General features: G+C 44.9%; 15 non-coding genes across 15 annotated transcripts; all 15 read right to left on the reverse strand.

The window, feature by feature from the left end:
* Positions 1-520: 520 nt before the first annotated feature.
* LOC141203826 (U2 spliceosomal RNA) lies at positions 521-711 on the reverse strand. Its single transcript, XR_012274851.1, has one exon. It is a non-coding gene; the product is annotated as a U2 spliceosomal RNA (small nuclear RNA).
* Positions 712-1,826: 1,115 nt separating this feature from the next.
* Positions 1,827-2,017, reverse strand: LOC141203462 (U2 spliceosomal RNA). The gene has a single exon (XR_012274505.1). It is a non-coding gene; the product is annotated as a U2 spliceosomal RNA (small nuclear RNA).
* A 1,115-nt stretch (positions 2,018-3,132) lies between these two features.
* Positions 3,133-3,323, reverse strand: LOC141203463 (U2 spliceosomal RNA). The gene has a single exon (XR_012274506.1). It is a non-coding gene; the product is annotated as a U2 spliceosomal RNA (small nuclear RNA).
* A 1,114-nt stretch (positions 3,324-4,437) lies between these two features.
* LOC141203464 (U2 spliceosomal RNA) lies at positions 4,438-4,628 on the reverse strand. Its single transcript, XR_012274507.1, has one exon. It is a non-coding gene; the product is annotated as a U2 spliceosomal RNA (small nuclear RNA).
* A 1,115-nt stretch (positions 4,629-5,743) lies between these two features.
* LOC141203790 (U2 spliceosomal RNA) lies at positions 5,744-5,934 on the reverse strand. The gene has a single exon (XR_012274816.1). It is a non-coding gene; the product is annotated as a U2 spliceosomal RNA (small nuclear RNA).
* A 1,115-nt stretch (positions 5,935-7,049) lies between these two features.
* LOC141203785 (U2 spliceosomal RNA) lies at positions 7,050-7,240 on the reverse strand. Its single transcript, XR_012274811.1, has one exon. It is a non-coding gene; the product is annotated as a U2 spliceosomal RNA (small nuclear RNA).
* A 1,118-nt stretch (positions 7,241-8,358) lies between these two features.
* Positions 8,359-8,549, reverse strand: LOC141203465 (U2 spliceosomal RNA). The gene has a single exon (XR_012274508.1). It is a non-coding gene; the product is annotated as a U2 spliceosomal RNA (small nuclear RNA).
* A 1,118-nt stretch (positions 8,550-9,667) lies between these two features.
* Positions 9,668-9,858, reverse strand: LOC141203467 (U2 spliceosomal RNA). Its single transcript, XR_012274510.1, has one exon. It is a non-coding gene; the product is annotated as a U2 spliceosomal RNA (small nuclear RNA).
* A 1,115-nt stretch (positions 9,859-10,973) lies between these two features.
* LOC141203468 (U2 spliceosomal RNA) lies at positions 10,974-11,164 on the reverse strand. Its single transcript, XR_012274511.1, has one exon. It is a non-coding gene; the product is annotated as a U2 spliceosomal RNA (small nuclear RNA).
* Positions 11,165-12,282: 1,118 nt separating this feature from the next.
* On the reverse strand, positions 12,283-12,473 carry LOC141203470 (U2 spliceosomal RNA). The gene has a single exon (XR_012274512.1). It is a non-coding gene; the product is annotated as a U2 spliceosomal RNA (small nuclear RNA).
* Positions 12,474-13,588: 1,115 nt separating this feature from the next.
* LOC141203819 (U2 spliceosomal RNA) lies at positions 13,589-13,779 on the reverse strand. Its single transcript, XR_012274844.1, has one exon. It is a non-coding gene; the product is annotated as a U2 spliceosomal RNA (small nuclear RNA).
* A 1,118-nt stretch (positions 13,780-14,897) lies between these two features.
* Positions 14,898-15,088, reverse strand: LOC141203471 (U2 spliceosomal RNA). Its single transcript, XR_012274513.1, has one exon. It is a non-coding gene; the product is annotated as a U2 spliceosomal RNA (small nuclear RNA).
* Positions 15,089-16,203: 1,115 nt separating this feature from the next.
* LOC141203472 (U2 spliceosomal RNA) lies at positions 16,204-16,394 on the reverse strand. Its single transcript, XR_012274514.1, has one exon. It is a non-coding gene; the product is annotated as a U2 spliceosomal RNA (small nuclear RNA).
* Positions 16,395-17,509: 1,115 nt separating this feature from the next.
* On the reverse strand, positions 17,510-17,700 carry LOC141203473 (U2 spliceosomal RNA). The gene has a single exon (XR_012274515.1). It is a non-coding gene; the product is annotated as a U2 spliceosomal RNA (small nuclear RNA).
* Positions 17,701-18,815: 1,115 nt separating this feature from the next.
* Positions 18,816-19,006, reverse strand: LOC141203474 (U2 spliceosomal RNA). Its single transcript, XR_012274516.1, has one exon. It is a non-coding gene; the product is annotated as a U2 spliceosomal RNA (small nuclear RNA).
* Positions 19,007-19,413: the final 407 nt, after the last annotated feature.

Genomic DNA, 19,413 nt, shown 5'->3' on the forward strand with positions numbered 1-19,413 from the left:
GAAGTCAGTGTTCCAGCAGAGGGAGACAACGTTTCAGAAAAGGCATTGTAGCAAACCAAAAAAGAAATTTTAAGCGCAGCAGAGTAACCAGCGCACATACCTGTTAGCTCAGGTGAGTTTAAAAGGCTGCTGTTGATAACAAGGGCATTTGCTAAATAGATGGTGTGTGTGCAACAATATACTGAAAGGTCAATTATATTGTGCAGCTTATCTCACCACCTGTAGTTATTTAGGTGAAAGCTCCAAAATGCTTGCCTAATATGTCTGTTTATCCAAAAGGAAGTAAAAAGGGAGAGCTAGAAAGATAGCATTGCATCACATTACATGGCAATGCAATGCACAGTTGCTGAAGTTGAACCAAAATGAGCTTGTAATCTGGCTTCTGCAACTTTGAACATGAAAAATCCAATGAGGAGAAGAAAAGCAAAGCCAAAGAGTCCATCCCAAAATCCGACAAACAAGCAAAATGAACAAAAAACATTGAATTCAATTCTTTCTGATTTTAGAAACTGCATTAAAGAAGGGGTGCACCGGTCCTGGAGATACTGCAATACCAGGTCAATGCGTGGAGTGGACAGAGCAAGCTCTTTTTCCATCTCCCTGTTCTAAAAATCCATTGAATATATGGTCCCCAGATAGGGGACGTATCAGATATTAAACTGATAAGAACAGATACTACACTTGATCTTAGCCAAAAGGCCGAGAAGCGATAACCAGAATTGGTTTCAAACTACGGAGCCACCCAAGGATCCTGAAAAGTCCATTTGTGGAGATGAGCTCCTGGACTCCCGTTAAGAAGACATGTTGTCAACCTCTAGATCCCTTACATGCCTGCACTTTTCGGCTTGCTGCTGCTGCAATCCACGCGTTTTAGATCTGCATAACTCCACCTCTTTAAACACAGCACCTTCACCCCCTGCTGTTCCCACCCGCCTCAACACCGTTGGAAGGGAGGAGAACCAATTAAGGCGGGGGGTGGGGTGGAACGAGCAGCTGTCTACCCTTAGCAGGAGGGCTCCTGATTACATACCTCTCCTGCTGCTGCTGCTGCTGGCTGTCCAGCAGCAGACTGAAGGTGGCTGCTGCTGTGCACAGGTATATAAAGGCTCAGAGCCTATTATGACACGCGCAGCCAGCGTTCCATTGCCACATTCCATCTACTGCAGGCAGGATACCTGGCTGGCTGAATGTCGCTGAGAAGCTCACAGAGACCGCCATAAGCAACAGTTTAACAGAATGCCACAGACTAATCAACCAAACTTTTTGGGTTGGGTTCTCTTTTATAGTCTGCAGGCATTAAATGAAAGAAGTCAGTGTTCCAGCAGAGGGAGACAACGTTTCAGAAAAGGCATTGTAGCAAACCAAAAAAGAAATTTTAAGCGCAGCAGAGTAACCAGCGCACATACCTGTTAGCTCAGGTGAGTTTAAAAGGCTGCTGTTGATAACAAGGGCATTTGCTAAATAGATGGTGTGTGTGCAACAATATACTGAAAGGTCAATTATATTGTGCAGCTTATCTCACCACCTGTAGTTATTTAGGTGAAAGCTCCAAAATGCTTGCCTAATATGTCTGTTTATCCAAAAGGAAGTAAAAAGGGAGAGCTAGAAAGATAGCATTGCATCACATTACATGGCAATGCAATGCACAGTTGCTGAAGTTGAACCAAAATGAGCTTGTAATCTGGCTTCTGCAACTTTGAACATGAAAAATCCAATGAGGAGAAGAAAAGCAAAGCCAAAGAGTCCATCCCAAAATCCGACAAACAAGCAAAATGAACAAAAAACATTGAATTCAATTCTTTCTGATTTTAGAAACTGCATTAAAGAAGGGGTGCACCGGTCCTGGAGATACTGCAATACCAGGTCAATGCGTGGAGTGGACAGAGCAAGCTCTTTTTCCATCTCCCTGTTCTAAAAATCCATTTAATATATGGTCCCCAGATAGGGGACGTATCAGATATTAAACTGATAAGAACAGATACTACACTTGATCTTAGCCAAAAGGCCGAGAAGCGATAACCAGAATTGGTTTCAAACTACGGAGCCACCCAAGGATCCTGAAAAGTCCATTTGTGGAGATGAGCTCCTGGACTCCCGTTAAGAAGACATGTTGTCAACCTCTAGATCCCTTACATGCCTGCACTTTTCGGCTTGCTGCTGCTGCAATCCACGCGTTTTAGATCTGCATAACTCCACCTCTTTAAACACAGCACCTTCACCCCCTGCTGTTCCCACCCGCCTCAACACCGTTGGAAGGGAGGAGAACCAATTAAGGCGGGGGGTGGGGTGGAACGAGCAGCTGTCTACCCTTAGCAGGAGGGCTCCTGATTACATACCTCTCCTGCTGCTGCTGCTGCTGGCTGTCCAGCAGCAGACTGAAGGTGGCTGCTGCTGTGCACAGGTATATAAAGGCTCAGAGCCTATTATGACACGCGCAGCCAGTGTTCCATTGCCACATTCCATCTACTGCAGGCAGGATACCTGGCTGGCTGAATGTCGCTGAGAAGCTCACAGAGACCGCCATAAGCAACAGTTTAACAGAATGCCACAGACTAATCAACCAAACTTTTTGGGTTGGGTTCTCTTTTATAGTCTGCAGGCATTAAATGAAAGAAGTCAGTGTTCCAGCAGAGGGAGACAACGTTTCAGAAAAGGCATTGTAGCAAACCAAAAAAGAAATTTTAAGCGCAGCAGAGTAACCAGCGCACATACCTGTTAGCTCAGGTGAGTTTAAAAGGCTGCTGTTGATAACAAGGGCATTTGCTAAATAGATGGTGTGTGTGCAACAATATACTGAAAGGTCAATTATATTGTGCAGCTTATCTCACCACCTGTAGTTATTTAGGTGAAAGCTCCAAAATGCTTGCCTAATATGTCTGTTTATCCAAAAGGAAGTAAAAAGGGAGAGCTAGAAAGATAGCATTGCATCACATTACATGGCAATGCAATGCACAGTTGCTGAAGTTGAACCAAAATGAGCTTGTAATCTGGCTTCTGCAACTTTGAACATGAAAAATCCAATGAGGAGAAGAAAAGCAAAGCCAAAGAGTCCATCCCAAAATCCGACAAACAAGCAAAATGAACAAAAAACATTGAATTCAATTCTTTCTGATTTTAGAAACTGCATTAAAGAAGGGGTGCACCGGTCCTGGAGATACTGCAATACCAGGTCAATGCGTGGAGTGGACAGAGCAAGCTCTTTTTCCATCTCCCTGTTCTAAAAATCCATTTAATATATGGTCCCCAGATAGGGGACGTATCAGATATTAAACTGATAAGAACAGATACTACACTTGATCTTAGCCAAAAGGCCGAGAAGCGATAACCAGAATTGGTTTCAAACTACGGAGCCACCCAAGGATCCTGAAAAGTCCATTTGTGGAGATGAGCTCCTGGACTCCCGTTAAGAAGACATGTTGTCAACTTCTAGATCCCTTACATGCCTGCACTTTTCGGCTTGCTGCTGCTGCAATCCACGCGTTTTAGATCTGCATAACTCCACCTCTTTAAACACAGCACCTTCACCCCTGCTGTTCCCACCCGCCTCAACACCGTTGGAAGGGAGGAGAACCAATTAAGGCGGGGGGTGGGGTGGAACGAGCAGCTGTCTACCCTTAGCAGGAGGGCTCCTGATTACATACCTCTCCTGCTGCTGCTGCTGCTGGCTGTCCAGCAGCAGACTGAAGGTGGCTGCTGCTGTGCACAGGTATATAAAGGCTCAGAGCCTATTATGACACGCGCAGCCAGCGTTCCATTGCCACATTCCATCTACTGCAGGCAGGATACCTGGCTGGCTGAATGTCGCTGAGAAGCTCACAGAGACCGCCATAAGCAACAGTTTAACAGAATGCCACAGACTAATCAACCAAACTTTTTGGGTTGGGTTCTCTTTTATAGTCTGCAGGCATTAAATGAAAGAAGTCAGTGTTCCAGCAGAGGGAGACAACGTTTCAGAAAAGGCATTGTAGCAAACCAAAAAAGAAATTTTAAGCGCAGCAGAGTAACCCTCGCACATACCTGTTAGCTCAGGTGAGTTTAAAAGGCTGCTGTTGATAACAAGGGCATTTGCTAAATAGATGGTGTGTGTGCAACAATATACTGAAAGGTCAATTATATTTTGCAGCTTATCTCACCACCTGTAGTTATTTAGGTGAAAGCTCCAAAATGCTTGCCTAATATGTCTGTTTATCCAAAAGGAAGTAAAAAGGGAGAGCTAGAAAGATAGCATTGCATCACATTACATGGCAATGCAATGCACAGTTGCTGAAGTTGAACCAAAATGAGCTTGTAATCTGGCTTCTGCAACTTTGAACATGAAAAATCCAATGAGGAGAAGAAAAGCAAAGCCAAAGAGTCCATCCCAAAATCCGACAAACAAGCAAAATGAACAAAAAACATTGAATTCAATTCTTTCTGATTTTAGAAACTGCATTAAAGAAGGGGTGCACCGGTCCTGGAGATACTGCAATACCAGGTCAATGCGTGGAGTGGACAGAGCAAGCTCTTTTTCCATCTCCCTGTTCTAAAAATCCATTTAATATATGGTCCCCAGATAGGGGACGTATCAGATATTAAACTGATAAGAACAGATACTACACTTGATCTTAGCCAAAAGGCCGAGAAGCGATAACCAGAATTGGTTTCAAACTACGGAGCCACCCAAGGATCCTGAAAAGTCCATTTGTGGAGATGAGCTCCTGGACTCCCGTTAAGAAGACATGTTGTCAACCTCTAGATCCCTTACATGCCTGCACTTTTCGGCTTGCTGCTGCTGCAATCCACGCGTTTTAGATCTGCATAACTCCACCTCTTTAAACACAGCACCTTCACCCCCTGCTGTTCCCACCCGCCTCAACACCGTTGGAAGGGATGAGAACCAATTAAGGCGGGGGGTGGGGTGGAACGAGCAGCTGTCTACCCTTAGCAGGAGGGCTCCTGATTACATACCTCTCCTGCTGCTGCTGCTGCTGGCTGTCCAGCAGCAGACTGAAGATGGCTGCTGCTGTGCACAGGTATATAAAGGCTCAGAGCCTATTATGACACGCGCAGCCAGCGTTCCATTGCCACATTCCATCTACTGCAGGCAGGATACCTGGCTGGCTGAATGTCGCTGAGAAGCTCACAGAGACCGCCATAAGCAACAGTTTAACAGAATGCCACAGACTAATCAACCAAACTTTTTGGGTTGGGTTCTCTTTTATAGTCTGCAGGCATTAAATGAAAGAAGTCAGTGTTCCAGCAGAGGGAGACAACGTTTCAGAAAAGGCATTGTAGCAAACCAAAAAAGAAATTTTAAGTGCAGCAGAGTAACCAGCGCACATACCTGTTAGCTCAGGTGAGTTTAAAAGGCTGCTGTTGATAACAAGGGCATTTGCTAAATAGATGGTGTGTGTGCAACAATATACTGAAAGGTCAATTATATTGTGCAGCTTATCTCACCACCTGTAGTTATTTAGGTGAAAGCTCCAAAATGCTTGCCTAATATGTCTGTTTATCCAAAAGGAAGTAAAAAGGGAGAGCTAGAAAGATAGCATTGCATCACATTACATGGCAATGCAATGCACAGTTGCTGAAGTTGAACCAAAATGAGCTTGTAATCTGGCTTCTGCAACTTTGAACATGAAAAATCCAATGAGGAGAAGAAAAGCAAAGCCAAAGAGTCCATCCCAAAATCCGACAAACAAGCAAAATGAACAAAAAACATTGAATTCAATTCTTTCTGATTTTAGAAACTGCATTAAAGAAGGGGTGCACCGGTCCTGGAGATACTGCAATACCAGGTCAATGCGTGGAGTGTACAGAGCAAGCTCTTTTTCCATCTCCCTGTTCTAAAAATCCATTTAATATATGGTCCCCAGATAGGGGACGTATCAGATATTAAACTGATAAGAACAGATACTACACTTGATCTTAGCCAAAAGGCCGAGAAGCGATAACCAGAATTGGTTTCAAACTACGGAGCCACCCAAGGATCCTGAAAAGTCCATTTGTGGAGATGAGCTCCTGGACTCCCGTTAAGAAGACATGTTGTCAACCTCTAGATCCCTTACATGCCTGCACTTTTCGGCTTGCTGCTGCTGCAATCCACGCGTTTTAGATCTGCATAACTCCACCTCTTTAAACACAGCACCTTCACCCCCTGCTGTTCCCACCCGCCTCAACACCGTTGGAAGGGAGGAGAACCAATTAAGGCGGGGGGTGGGGTGGAACGAGCAGCTGTCTACCCTTAGCAGGAGGGCTCCTGATTACATACCTCTCCTGCTGCTGCTGCTGCTGGCTGTCCAGCAGCAGACTGAAGGTGGCTGCTGCTGTGCACAGGTATATAAAGGCTCAGAGCCTATTATGACACGCGCAGCCAGCGTTCCATTGCCACATTCCATCTACTGCAGGCAGGATACCTGGCTGGCTGAATGTCGCTGAGAAGCTCACAGAGACCGCCATAAGCAACAGTTTAACAGAATGCCACAGACTAATCAACCAAACTTTTTGGGTTGGGTTCTCTTTTATAGTCTGCAGGCATTAAATGAAAGAAGTCAGTGTTCCAGCAGAGGGAGACAACGTTTCAGAAAAGGCATTGTAGCAAACCAAAAAAGAAATTTTAAGCGCAGCAGAGTAACCAGCGCACATACCTGTTAGCTCAGGTGAGTTTAAAAGGCTGCTGTTGATAACAAGGGCATTTGCTAAATAGATGGTGTGTGTGCAACAATATACTGAAAGGTCAATTATATTGTGCAGCTTATCTCACCACCTGTAGTTATTTAGGTGAAAGCTCCAAAATGCTTGCCTAATATGTCTGTTTATCCAAAAGGAAGTAAAAAGGGAGAGCTAGAAAGATAGCATTGCATCACATTACATGGCAATGCAATGCACAGTTGCTGAAGTTGAACCAAAATGAGCTTGTAATCTGGCTTCTGCAACTTTGAACATGAAAAATCCAATGAGGAGAAGAAAAGCAAAGCCAAAGAGTCCATCCCAAAATCCGACAAACAAGCAAAATGAACAAAAAACATTGAATTCAATTCTTTCTGATTTTAGAAACTGCATTAAAGAAGGGGTGCACCGGTCCAGGAGATACTGCAATACCAGGTCAATGCGTGGAGTGGACAGAGCAAGCTCTTTTTCCATCTCCCTGTTCTAAAAATCCATTTAATATATGGTCCCCAGATAGGGGACGTATCAGATATTAAACTGATAAGAACAGATACTACACTTGATCTTAGCCAAAAGGCCGAGAAGCGATAACCAGAATTGGTTTCAAACTACGGAGCCACCCAAGGATCCTGAAAAGTCCATTTGTGGAGATGAGCTCCTGGACTCCCGTTAAGAAGACATGTTGTCAACCTCTAGATCCCTTACATGCCTGCACTTTTCGGCTTGCTGCTGCTGCAATCCACGCGTTTTAGATCTGCATAACTCCACCTCTTTAAACACAGCACCTTCACCCCCTGCTGTTCCCACCCGCCTCAACACCGTTGGAAGGGAGGAGAACCAATTAAGGCGGGGGGTGGGGTGGAACGAGCAGCTGTCTACCCTTAGCAGGAGGGCTCCTGATTACATACCTCTCCTGCTGCTGCTGCTGCTGCTGGCTGTCCAGCAGCAGACTGAAGGTGGCTGCTGCTGTGCACAGGTATATAAAGGCTCAGAGCCTATTATGACACGCGCAGCCAGCGTTCCATTGCCACATTCCATCTACTGCAGGCAGGATACCTGGCTGGCTGAATGTCGCTGAGAAGCTCACAGAGACCGCCATAAGCAACAGTTTAACAGAATGCCACAGACTAATCAACCAAACTTTTTGGGTTGGGTTCTCTTTTATAGTCTGCAGGCATTAAATGAAAGAAGTCAGTGTTCCAGCAGAGGGAGACAACGTTTCAGAAAAGGCATTGTAGCAAACCAAAAAAGAAATTTTAAGCGCAGCAGAGTAACCAGCGCACATACCTGTTAGCTCAGGTGAGTTTAAAAGGCTGCTGTTGATAACAAGGGCATTTGCTAAATAGATGGTGTGTGTGCAACAATATACTGAAAGGTCAATTATATTGTGCAGCTTATCTCACCACCTGTAGTTATTTAGGTGAAAGCTCCAAAATGCTTGCCTAATATGTCTGTTTATCCAAAAGGAAGTAAAAAGGGAGAGCTAGAAAGATAGCATTGCATCACATTACATGGCAATGCAATGCACAGTTGCTGAAGTTGAACCAAAATGAGCTTGTAATCTGGCTTCTGCAACTTTGAACATGAAAAATCCAATGAGGAGAAGAAAAGCAAAGCCAAAGAGTCCATCCCAAAATCCGACAAACAAGCAAAATGAACAAAAAACATTGAATTCAATTCTTTCTGATTTTAGAAACTGCATTAAAGAAGGGGTGCACCGGTCCTGGAGATACTGCAATACCAGGTCAATGCGTGGAGTGGACAGAGCAAGCTCTTTTTCCATCTCCCTGTTCTAAAAATCCATTTAATATATGGTCCCCAGATAGGGGACGTATCAGATATTAAACTGATAAGAACAGATACTACACTTGATCTTAGCCAAAAGGCCGAGAAGCGATAACCAGAATTGGTTTCAAACTACGGAGCCACCCAAGGATCCTGAAAAGTCCATTTGTGGAGATGAGCTCCTGGACTCCCGTTAAGAAGACATGTTGTCAACCTCTAGATCCCTTACATGCCTGCACTTTTCGGCTTGCTGCTGCTGCAATCCACGCGTTTTAGATCTGCATAACTCCACCTCTTTAAACACAGCACCTTCACCCCCTGCTGTTCCCACCCGCCTCAACACCGTTGGAAGGGAGGAGAACCAATTAAGGCGGGGGGTGGGGTGGAACGAGCAGCTGTCTACCCTTAGCAGGAGGGCTCCTGATTACATACCTCTCCTGCTGCTGCTGCTGCTGCTGGCTGTCCAGCAGCAGACTGAAGGTGGCTGCTGCTGTGCACAGGTATATAAAGGCTCAGAGCCTATTATGACACGCGCAGCCAGCGTTCCATTGCCACATTCCATCTACTGCAGGCAGGATACCTGGCTGGCTGAATGTCGCTGAGAAGCTCACAGAGACCGCCATAAGCAACAGTTTAACAGAATGCCACAGACTAATCAACCAAACTTTTTGGGTTGGGTTCTCTTTTATAGTCTGCAGGCATTAAATGAAAGAAGTCAGTGTTCCAGCAGAGGGAGACAACGTTTCAGAAAAGGCATTGTAGCAAACCAAAAAAGAAATTTTAAGCGCAGCAGAGTAACCAGCGCACATACCTGTTAGCTCAGGTGAGTTTAAAAGGCTGCTGTTGATAACAAGGGCATTTGCTAAATAGATGGTGTGTGTGCAACAATATACTGAAAGGTCAATTATATTGTGCAGCTTATCTCACCACCTGTAGTTATTTAGGTGAAAGCTCCAAAATGCTTGCCTAATATGTCTGTTTATCCAAAAGGAAGTAAAAAGGGAGAGCTAGAAAGATAGCATTGCATCACATTACATGGCAATGCAATGCACAGTTGCTGAAGTTGAACCAAAATGAGCTTGTAATCTGGCTTCTGCAACTTTGAACATGAAAAATCCAATGAGGAGAAGAAAAGCAAAGCCAAAGAGTCCATCCCAAAATCCGACAAACAAGCAAAATGAACAAAAAACATTGAATTCAATTCTTTCTGATTTTAGAAACTGCATTAAAGAAGGGGTGCACCGGTCCTGGAGATACTGCAATACCAGGTCAATGCGTGGAGTGGACAGAGCAAGCTCTTTTTCCATCTCCCTGTTCTAAAAATCCATTTAATATATGGTCCCCAGATAGGGGACGTATCAGATATTAAACTGATAAGAACAGATACTACACTTGATCTTAGCCAAAAGGCCGAGAAGCGATAACCAGAATTGGTTTCAAACTACGGAGCCACCCAAGGATCCTGAAAAGTCCATTTGTGGAGATGAGCTCCTGGACTCCCGTTAAGAAGACATGTTGTCAACCTCTAGATCCCTTACATGCCTGCACTTTTCGGCTTGCTGCTGCTGCAATCCACGCGTTTTAGATCTGCATAACTCCACCTCTTTAAACACAGCACCTTCACCCCCTGCTGTTCCCACCCGCCTCAACACCATTGGAAGGGAGGAGAACCAATTAAGGCGGGGGGTGGGGTGGAACGAGCAGCTGTCTACCCTTAGCAGGAGGGCTCCTGATTACATACCTCTCCTGCTGCTGCTGCTGCTGGCTGTCCAGCAGCAGACTGAAGGTGGCTGCTGCTGTGCACAGGTATATAAAGGCTCAGAGCCTATTATGACACGCGCAGCCAGCGTTCCATTGCCACATTCCATCTACTGCAGGCAGGATACCTGGCTGGCTGAATGTCGCTGAGAAGCTCACAGAGACCGCCATAAGCAACAGTTTAACAGAATGCCACAGACTAATCAACCAAACTTTTTGGGTTGGGTTCTCTTTTATAGTCTGCAGGCATTAAATGAAAGAAGTCAGTGTTCCAGCAGAGGGAGACAACGTTTCAGAAAAGGCATTGTAGCAAACCAAAAAAGAAATTTTAAGCGCAGCAGAGTAACCAGCGCACATACCTGTTAGCTCAGGTGAGTTTAAAAGGCTGCTGTTGATAACAAGGGCATTTGCTAAATAGATGGTGTGTGTGCAACAATATACTGAAAGGTCAATTATATTGTGCAGCTTATCTCACCACCTGTAGTTATTTAGGTGAAAGCTCCAAAATGCTTGCCTAATATGTCTGTTTATCCAAAAGGAAGTAAAAAGGGAGAGCTAGAAAGATAGCATTGCATCACATTACATGGCAATGCAATGCACAGTTGCTGAAGTTGAACCAAAATGAGCTTGTAATCTGGCTTCTGCAACTTTGAACATGAAAAATCCAATGAGGAGAAGAAAAGCAAAGCCAAAGAGTCCATCCCAAAATCCGACAAACAAGCAAAATGAACAAAAAACATTGAATTCAATTCTTTCTGATTTTAGAAACTGCATTAAAGAAGGGGTGCACCGGTCCTGGAGATACTGCAATACCAGGTCAATGCGTGGAGTGGACAGAGCAAGCTCTTTTTCCATCTCCCTGTTCTAAAAATCCATTTAATATATGGTCCCCAGATAGGGGACGTATCAGATATTAAACTGATAAGAACAGATACTACACTTGATCTTAGCCAAAAGGCCGAGAAGCGATAACCAGAATTGGTTTCAAACTACGGAGCCACCCAAGGATCCTGAAAAGTCCATTTGTGGAGATGAGCTCCTGGACTCCCGTTAAGAAGACATGTTGTCAACCTCTAGATCCCTTACATGCCTGCACTTTTCGGCTTGCTGCTGCTGCAATCCACGCGTTTTAGATCTGCATAACTCCACCTCTTTAAACACAGCACCTTCACCCCCTGCTGTTCCCACCCGCCTCAACACCATTGGAAGGGAGGAGAACCAATTAAGGTGGGGGGTGGGGTGGAACGAGCAGCTGTCTACCCTTAGCAGGAGGGCTCCTGATTACATACCTCTCCTGCTGCTGCTGCTGCTGCTGGCTGTCCAGCAGCAGACTGAAGGTGGCTGCTGCTGTGCACAGGTATATAAAGGCTCAGAGCCTATTATGACACGCGCAGCCAGCGTTCCATTGCCACATTCCATCTACTGCAGGCAGGATACCTGGCTGGCTGAATGTCGCTGAGAAGCTCACAGAGACCGCCATAAGCAACAGTTTAACAGAATGCCACAGACTAATCAACCAAACTTTTTGGGTTGGGTTCTCTTTTATAGTCTGCAGGCATTAAATGAAAGAAGTCAGTGTTCCAGCAGAGGGAGACAACGTTTCAGAAAAGGCATTGTAGCAAACCAAAAAAGAAATTTTAAGCGCAGCAGAGTAACCAGCGCACATACCTGTTAGCTCAGGTGAGTTTAAAAGGCTGCTGTTGATAACAAGGGCATTTGCTAAATAGATGGTGTGTGTGCAACAATATACTGAAAGGTCAATTATATTGTGCAGCTCATCTCACCACCTGTAGTTATTTAGGTGAAAGCTCCAAAATGCTTGCCTAATATGTCTGTTTATCCAAAAGGAAGTAAAAAGGGAGAGCTAGAAAGATAGCATTGCATCACATTACATGGCAATGCAATGCACAGTTGCTGAAGTTGAACCAAAATGAGCTTGTAATCTGGCTTCTGCAACTTTGAACATGAAAAATCCAATGAGGAGAAGAAAAGCAAAGCCAAAGAGTCCATCCCAAAATCCGACAAACAAGCAAAATGAACAAAAAACATTGAATTCAATTCTTTCTGATTTTAGAAACTGCATTAAAGAAGGGGTGCACCGGTCCTGGAGATACTGCAATACCAGGTCAATGCGTGGAGTGGACAGAGCAAGCTCTTTTTCCATCTCCCTGTTCTAAAAATCCATTTAATATATGGTCCCCAGATAGGGGACGTATCAGATATTAAACTGATAAGAACAGATACTACACTTGATCTTAGCCAAAAGGCCGAGAAGCGATAACCAGAATTGGTTTCAAACTACGGAGCCACCCAAGGATCCTGAAAAGTCCATTTGTGGAGATGAGCTCCTGGACTCCCGTTAAGAAGACATGTTGTCAACCTCTAGATCCCTTACATGCCTGCACTTTTCGGCTTGCTGCTGCTGCAATCCACGCGTTTTAGATCTGCATAACTCCACCTCTTTAAACACAGCACCTTCACCCCCTGCTGTTCCCACCCGCCTCAACACCGTTGGAAGGGAGGAGAACCAATTAAGGCGGGGGGTGGGGTGGAACGAGCAGCTGTCTACCCTTAGCAGGAGGGCTCCTGATTACATACCTCTCCTGCTGCTGCTGCTGCTGGCTGTCCAGCAGCAGACTGAAGGTGGCTGCTGCTGTGCACAGGTATATAAAGGCTCAGAGCCTATTATGACACGCGCAGCCAGCGTTCCATTGCCACATTCCATCTACTGCAGGCAGGATACCTGGCTGGCTGAATGTCGCTGAGAAGCTCACAGAGACCGCCATAAGCAACAGTTTAACAGAATGCCACAGACTAATCAACCAAACTTTTTGGGTTGGGTTCTCTTTTATAGTCTGCAGGCATTAAATGAAAGAAGTCAGTGTTCCAGCAGAGGGAGACAACGTTTCAGAAAAGGCATTGTAGCAAACCAAAAAAGAAATTTTAAGCGCAGCAGAGTAACCAGCGCACATACCTGTTAGCTCAGGTGAGTTTAAAAGGCTGCTGTTGATAACAAGGGCATTTGCTAAATAGATGGTGTGTGTGCAACAATATACTGAAAGGTCAATTATATTGTGCAGCTTATCTCACCACCTGTAGTTATTTAGGTGAAAGCTCCAAAATGCTTGCCTAATATGTCTGTTTATCCAAAAGGAAGTAAAAAGGGAGAGCTAGAAAGATAGCATTGCATCACATTACATGGCAATGCAATGCACAGTTGCTGAAGTTGAACCAAAATGAGCTTGTAATCTGGCTTCTGCAACTTTGAACATGAAAAATCCAATGAGGAGAAGAAAAGCAAAGCCAAAGAGTCCATCCCAAAATCCGACAAACAAGCAAAATGAACAAAAAACATTGAATTCAATTCTTTCTGATTTTAGAAACTGCATTAAAGAAGGGGTGCACCGGTCCTGGAGATACTGCAATACCAGGTTAATGCGTGGAGTGGACAGAGCAAGCTCTTTTTCCATCTCCCTGTTCTAAAAATCCATTTAATATATGGTCCCCAGATAGGGGACGTATCAGATATTAAACTGATAAGAACAGATACTACACTTGATCTTAGCCAAAAGGCCGAGAAGCGATAACCAGAATTGGTTTCAAACTACGGAGCCACCCAAGGATCCTGAAAAGTCCATTTGTGGAGATGAGCTCCTGGACTCCCGTTAAGAAGACATGTTGTCAACCTCTAGATCCCTTACATGCCTGCACTTTTCGGCTTGCTGCTGCTGCAATCCACGCGTTTTAGATCTGCATAACTCCACCTCTTTAAACACAGCACCTTCACCCCCTGCTGTTCCCACCCGCCTCAACACCATTGGAAGGGAGGAGAACCAATTAAGGTGGGGGGTGGGGTGGAACGAGCAGCTGTCTACCCTTAGCAGGAGGGCTCCTGATTACATACCTCTCCTGCTGCTGCTGCTGCTGCTGGCTGTCCAGCAGCAGACTGAAGGTGGCTGCTGCTGTGCACAGGTATATAAAGGCTCAGAGCCTATTATGACACGCGCAGCCAGCGTTCCATTGCCACATTCCATCTACTGCAGGCAGGATACCTGGCTGGCTGAATGTCGCTGAGAAGCTCACAGAGACCGCCATAAGCAACAGTTTAACAGAATGCCACAGACTAATCAACCAAACTTTTTGGGTTGGGTTCTCTTTTATAGTCTGCAGGCATTAAATGAAAGAAGTCAGTGTTCCAGCAGAATGAGACAACGTTTCAGAAAAGGCATTGTAGCAAACCAAAAAAGAAATTTTAAGCGCAGCAGAGTAACCAGCGCACATACCTGTTAGCTCAGGTGAGTTTAAAAGGCTGCTGTTGATAACAAGGGCATTTGCTAAATAGATGGTGTGTGTGCAACAATATACTGAAAGGTCAATTATATTGTGCAGCTTATCTCACCACCTGTAGTTATTTAGGTGAAAGCTCCAAAATGCTTGCCTAATATGTCTGTTTATCCAAAAGGAAGTAAAAAGGGAGAGCTAGAAAGATAGCATTGCATCACATTACATGGCAATGCAATGCACAGTTGCTGAAGTTGAACCAAAATGAGCTTGTAATCTGGCTTCTGCAACTTTGAACATGAAAAATCCAATGAGGAGAAGAAAAGCAAAGCCAAAGAGTCCATCCCAAAATCCGACAAACAAGCAAAATGAACAAAAAACATTGAATTCAATTCTTTCTGATTTTAGAAACTGCATTAAAGAAGGGGTGCACCGGTCCTGGAGATACTGCAATACCAGGTCAATGCGTGGAGTGGACAGAGCAAGCTCTTTTTCCATCTCCCTGTTCTAAAAATCCATTTAATATATGGTCCCCAGATAGGGGACGTATCAGATATTAAACTGATAAGAACAGATACTACACTTGATCTTAGCCAAAAGGCCGAGAAGCGATAACCAGAATTGGTTTCAAACTACGGAGCCACCCAAGGATCCTGAAAAGTCCATTTGTGGAGATGAGCTCCTGGACTCCCGTTAAGAAGACATGTTGTCAACCTCTAGATCCCTTACATGCCTGCACTTTTCGGCTTGCTGCTGCTGCAATCCACGCGTTTTAGATCTGCATAACTCCACCTCTTTAAACACAGCACCTTCACCCCCTGCTGTTCCCACCCGCCTCAACACCGTTGGAAGGGAGGAGAACCAATTAAGGCGGGGGGTGGGGTGGAACGAGCAGCTGTCTACCCTTAGCAGGAGGGCTCCTGATTACATACCTCTCCTGCTGCTGCTGCTGCTGGCTGTCCAGCAGCAGACTGAAGGTGGCTGCTGCTGTGCACAGGTATATAAAGGCTCAGAGCCTATTATGACACGCGCAGCCAGCGTTCCATTGCCACATTCCATCTACTGCAGGCAGGATACCTGGCTGGCTGAATGTCGCTGAGAAGCTCACAGAGACCGCCATAAGCAACAGTTTAACAGAATGCCACAGACTAATCAACCAAACTTTTTGGGTTGGGTTCTCTTTTATAGTCTGCAGGCATTAAATGAAAGAAGTCAGTGTTCCAGCAGAGGGAGACAACGTTTCAGAAAAGGCATTGTAGCAAACCAAAAAAGAAATTTTAAGCGCAGCAGAGTAACCAGCGCACATACCTGTTAGCTCAGGTGAGTTTAAAAGGCTGCTGTTGATAACAAGGGCATTTGCTAAATAGATGGTGTGTGTGCAACAATATACTGAAAGGTCAATTATATTGTGCAGCTTATCTCACCACCTGTAGTTATTTAGGTGAAAGCTCCAAAATGCTTGCCTAATATGTCTGTTTATCCAAAAGGAAGTAAAAAGGGAGAGCTAGAAAGATAGCATTGCATCACATTACATGGCAATGCAATGCACAGTTGCTGAAGTTGAACCAAAATGAGCTTGTAATCTGGCTTCTGCAACTTTGAACATGAAAAATCCAATGAGAAGAAGAAAAGCAAAGCCAAAGAGTCCATCCCAAAATCCGACAAACAAGCAAAATGAACAAAAAACATTGAATTCAATTCTTTCTGATTTTAGAAACTGCATTAAAGAAGGGGTGCACCGGTCCTGGAGATACTGCAATACCAGGTCAATGCGTGGAGTGGACAGAGCAAGCTCTTTTTCCATCTCCCTGTTCTAAAAATCCATTTAATATATGGTCCCCAGATAGGGGACGTATCAGATATTAAACTGATAAGAACAGATACTACACTTGATCTTAGCCAAAAGGCCGAGAAGCGATAACCAGAATTGGTTTCAAACTACGGAGCCACCCAAGGATCCTGAAAAGTCCATTTGTGGAGATGAGCTCCTGGACTCCCGTTAAGAAGACATGTTGTCAACCTCTAGATCCCTTACATGCCTGCACTTTTCGGCTTGCTGCTGCTGCAATCCACGCGTTTTAGATCTGCATAACTCCACCTCTTTAAACACAGCACCTTCACCCCCTGCTGTTCCCACCCGCCTCAACACCGTTGGAAGGGAGGAGAACCAATTAAGGCGGGGGGTGGGGTGGAACGAGCAGCTGTCTACCCTTAGCAGGAGGGCTCCTGATTACATACCTCTCCTGCTGCTGCTGCTGCTGGCTGTCCAGCAGCAGACTGAAGGTGGCTGCTGCTGTGCACAGGTATATAAAGGCTCAGAGCCTATTATGACACACGCAGCCAGTGTTCCATTGCCACATTCCATCTACTGCAGGCAGGATACCTGGCTGGCTGAATGTCGCTGAGAAGCTCACAGAGACCGCCATAAGCAACAGTTTAACAGAATGCCACAGACTAATCAACCAAACTTTTTGGGTTGGGTTCTCTTTTATAGTCTGCAGGCATTAAATGAAAGAAGTCAGTGTTCCAGCAGAGGGAGACAACGTTTCAGAAAAGGCATTGTAGCAAACCAAAAAAGAAATTTTAAGCGCAGCAGAGTAACCAGCGCACATACCTGTTAGCTCAGGTGAGTTTAAAAGGCTGCTGTTGATAACAAGGGCATTTGCTAAATAGATGGTGTGTGTGCAACAATATACTGAAAGGTCAATTATATTGTGCAGCTTATCTCACCACCTGTAGTTATTTAGGTGAAAGCTCCAAAATGCTTGCCTAATATGTCTGTTTATCCAAAAGGAAGTAAAAAGGGAGAGCTAGAAAGATAGCATTGCATCACATTACATGGCAATGCAATGCACAGTTGCTGAAGTTGAACCAAAATGAGCTTGTAATCTGGCTTCTGCAACTTTGAACATGAAAAATCCAATGAGGAGAAGAAAAGCAAAGCCAAAGAGTCCATCCCAAAATCCGACAAACAAGCAAAATGAACAAAAAACATTGAATTCAATTCTTTCTGATTTTAGAAACTGCATTAAAGAAGGGGTGCACCGGTCCTGGAGATACTGCAATACCAGGTCAATGCGTGGAGTGGACAGAGCAAGCTCTTTTTCCATCTCCCTGTTCTAAAAATCCATTTAATATATGGTCCCCAGATAGGGGACGTATCAGATATTAAACTGATAAGAACAGATACTACACTTGATCTTAGCCAAAAGGCCGAGAAGCGATAACCAGAATTGGTTTCAAACTACGGAGCCACCCAAGGATCCTGAAAAGTCCATTTGTGGAGATGAGCTCCTGGACTCCCGTTAAGAAGACATGTTGTCAACCTCTAGATCCCTTACATGCCTGCACTTTTCGGCTTGCTGCTGCTGCAATCCACGCGTTTTAGATCTGCATAACTCCACCTCTTTAAACACAGCACCTTCACCCCCTGCTGTTCCCACCCGCCTCAACACCGTTGGAAGGGAGGAGAACCAATTAAGGCGGGGGGTGGGGTGGAACGAGCAGCTGTCTACCCTTAGCAGGAGGGCTCCTGATTACATACCTCTCCTGCTGCTGCTGCTGCTGGCTGTCCAGCAGCAGACTGAAGGTGGCTGCTGCTGTGCACAGGTATATAAAGGCTCAGAGCCTATTATGACACGCGCAGCCAGCGTTCCATTGCCACATTCCATCTACTGCAGGCAGGATACCTGGCTGGCTGAATGTCGCTGAGAAGCTCACAGAGACCGCCATAAGCAACAGTTTAACAGAATGCCACAGACTAATCAACCAAACTTTTTGGGTTGGGTTCTCTTTTATAGTCTGCAGGCATTAAATGAAAGAAGTCAGTGTTCCAGCAGAGGGAGACAACGTTTCAGAAAAGGCATTGTAGCAAACCAAAAAAGAAATTTTAAGCGCAGCAGAGTAACCAGCGCACATACCTGTTAGCTCAGGTGAGTTTAAAAGGCTGCTGTTGATAACAAGGGCATTTGCTAAATAGATGGTGTGTGTGCAACAATATACTGAAAGGTCAATTATATTGTGCAGCTTATCTCACCACCTGTAGTTATTTAGGTGAAAGCTCCAAAATGCTTGCCTAATATGTCTGTTTATCCAAAAGGAAGTAAAAAGGGAGAGCTAGAAAGATAGCATTGCATCACATTACATGGCAATGCAATGCACAGTTGCTGAAGTTGAACCAAAATGAGCTTGTAATCTGGCTTCTGCAACTTTGAACATGAAAAATCCAATGAGGAGAAGAAAAGCAAAGCCAAAGAGTCCATCCCAAAATCCGACAAACAAGCAAAATGAACAAAAAACATTGAATTCAATTCTTTCTGATTTTAGAAACTGCATTAAAGAAGGGGTGCACCGGTCCTGGAGATACTGCAATACCAGGTCAATGCGTGGAGTGGACAGAGCAAGCTCTTTTTCCATCTCCCTGTTCTAAAAATCCATTTAATATATGGTCCCCAGATAGGGGACGTATCAGATATTAAACTGATAAGAACAGATACTACACTTGATCTTAGCCAAAAGGCCGAGAAGCGATAACCAGAATTGGTTTCAAACTACGGAGCCACCCAAGGATCCTGAAAAGTCCATTTGTGGCTAAGTGCCAGAATTCGCGCATCCTATGAATGCGCCATTTCTGGGGCGGCTGACGGCTGGTGTTTCTAGCCTGGGAGGGGGCCAATATTCATGGCTCCCTTCCTGGGCTATTAATATCAGCCCCCAGCTGTCTGCCTAGCCTTTGCTAGCTATTAAATTAGGGGGGACCCCACGTCATTTTTTTTGGGGGGTCCCCCATTTTAATAGCTAGTAAAGGCTATGTATTCAGCTGGGGGCTGATATTAGTAGCCTGGGAAGCTCCGTGGGTATTACCCCCTTCCCAGGCTTCAAACATCTGCCCCAGCCGTCTGCTTAACCTCCGCTAGAGCCTAAAATTAAGGGGAACCC

Source organism: Phyllobates terribilis, unplaced genomic scaffold (assembly GCF_046119375.1).
Source record: "Phyllobates terribilis strain yellow unplaced genomic scaffold, ASM4611937v1 Scaffold_124__1_contigs__length_5142088, whole genome shotgun sequence".
Classification (NCBI taxonomy): domain Eukaryota; kingdom Metazoa; phylum Chordata; class Amphibia; order Anura; family Dendrobatidae; genus Phyllobates; species Phyllobates terribilis.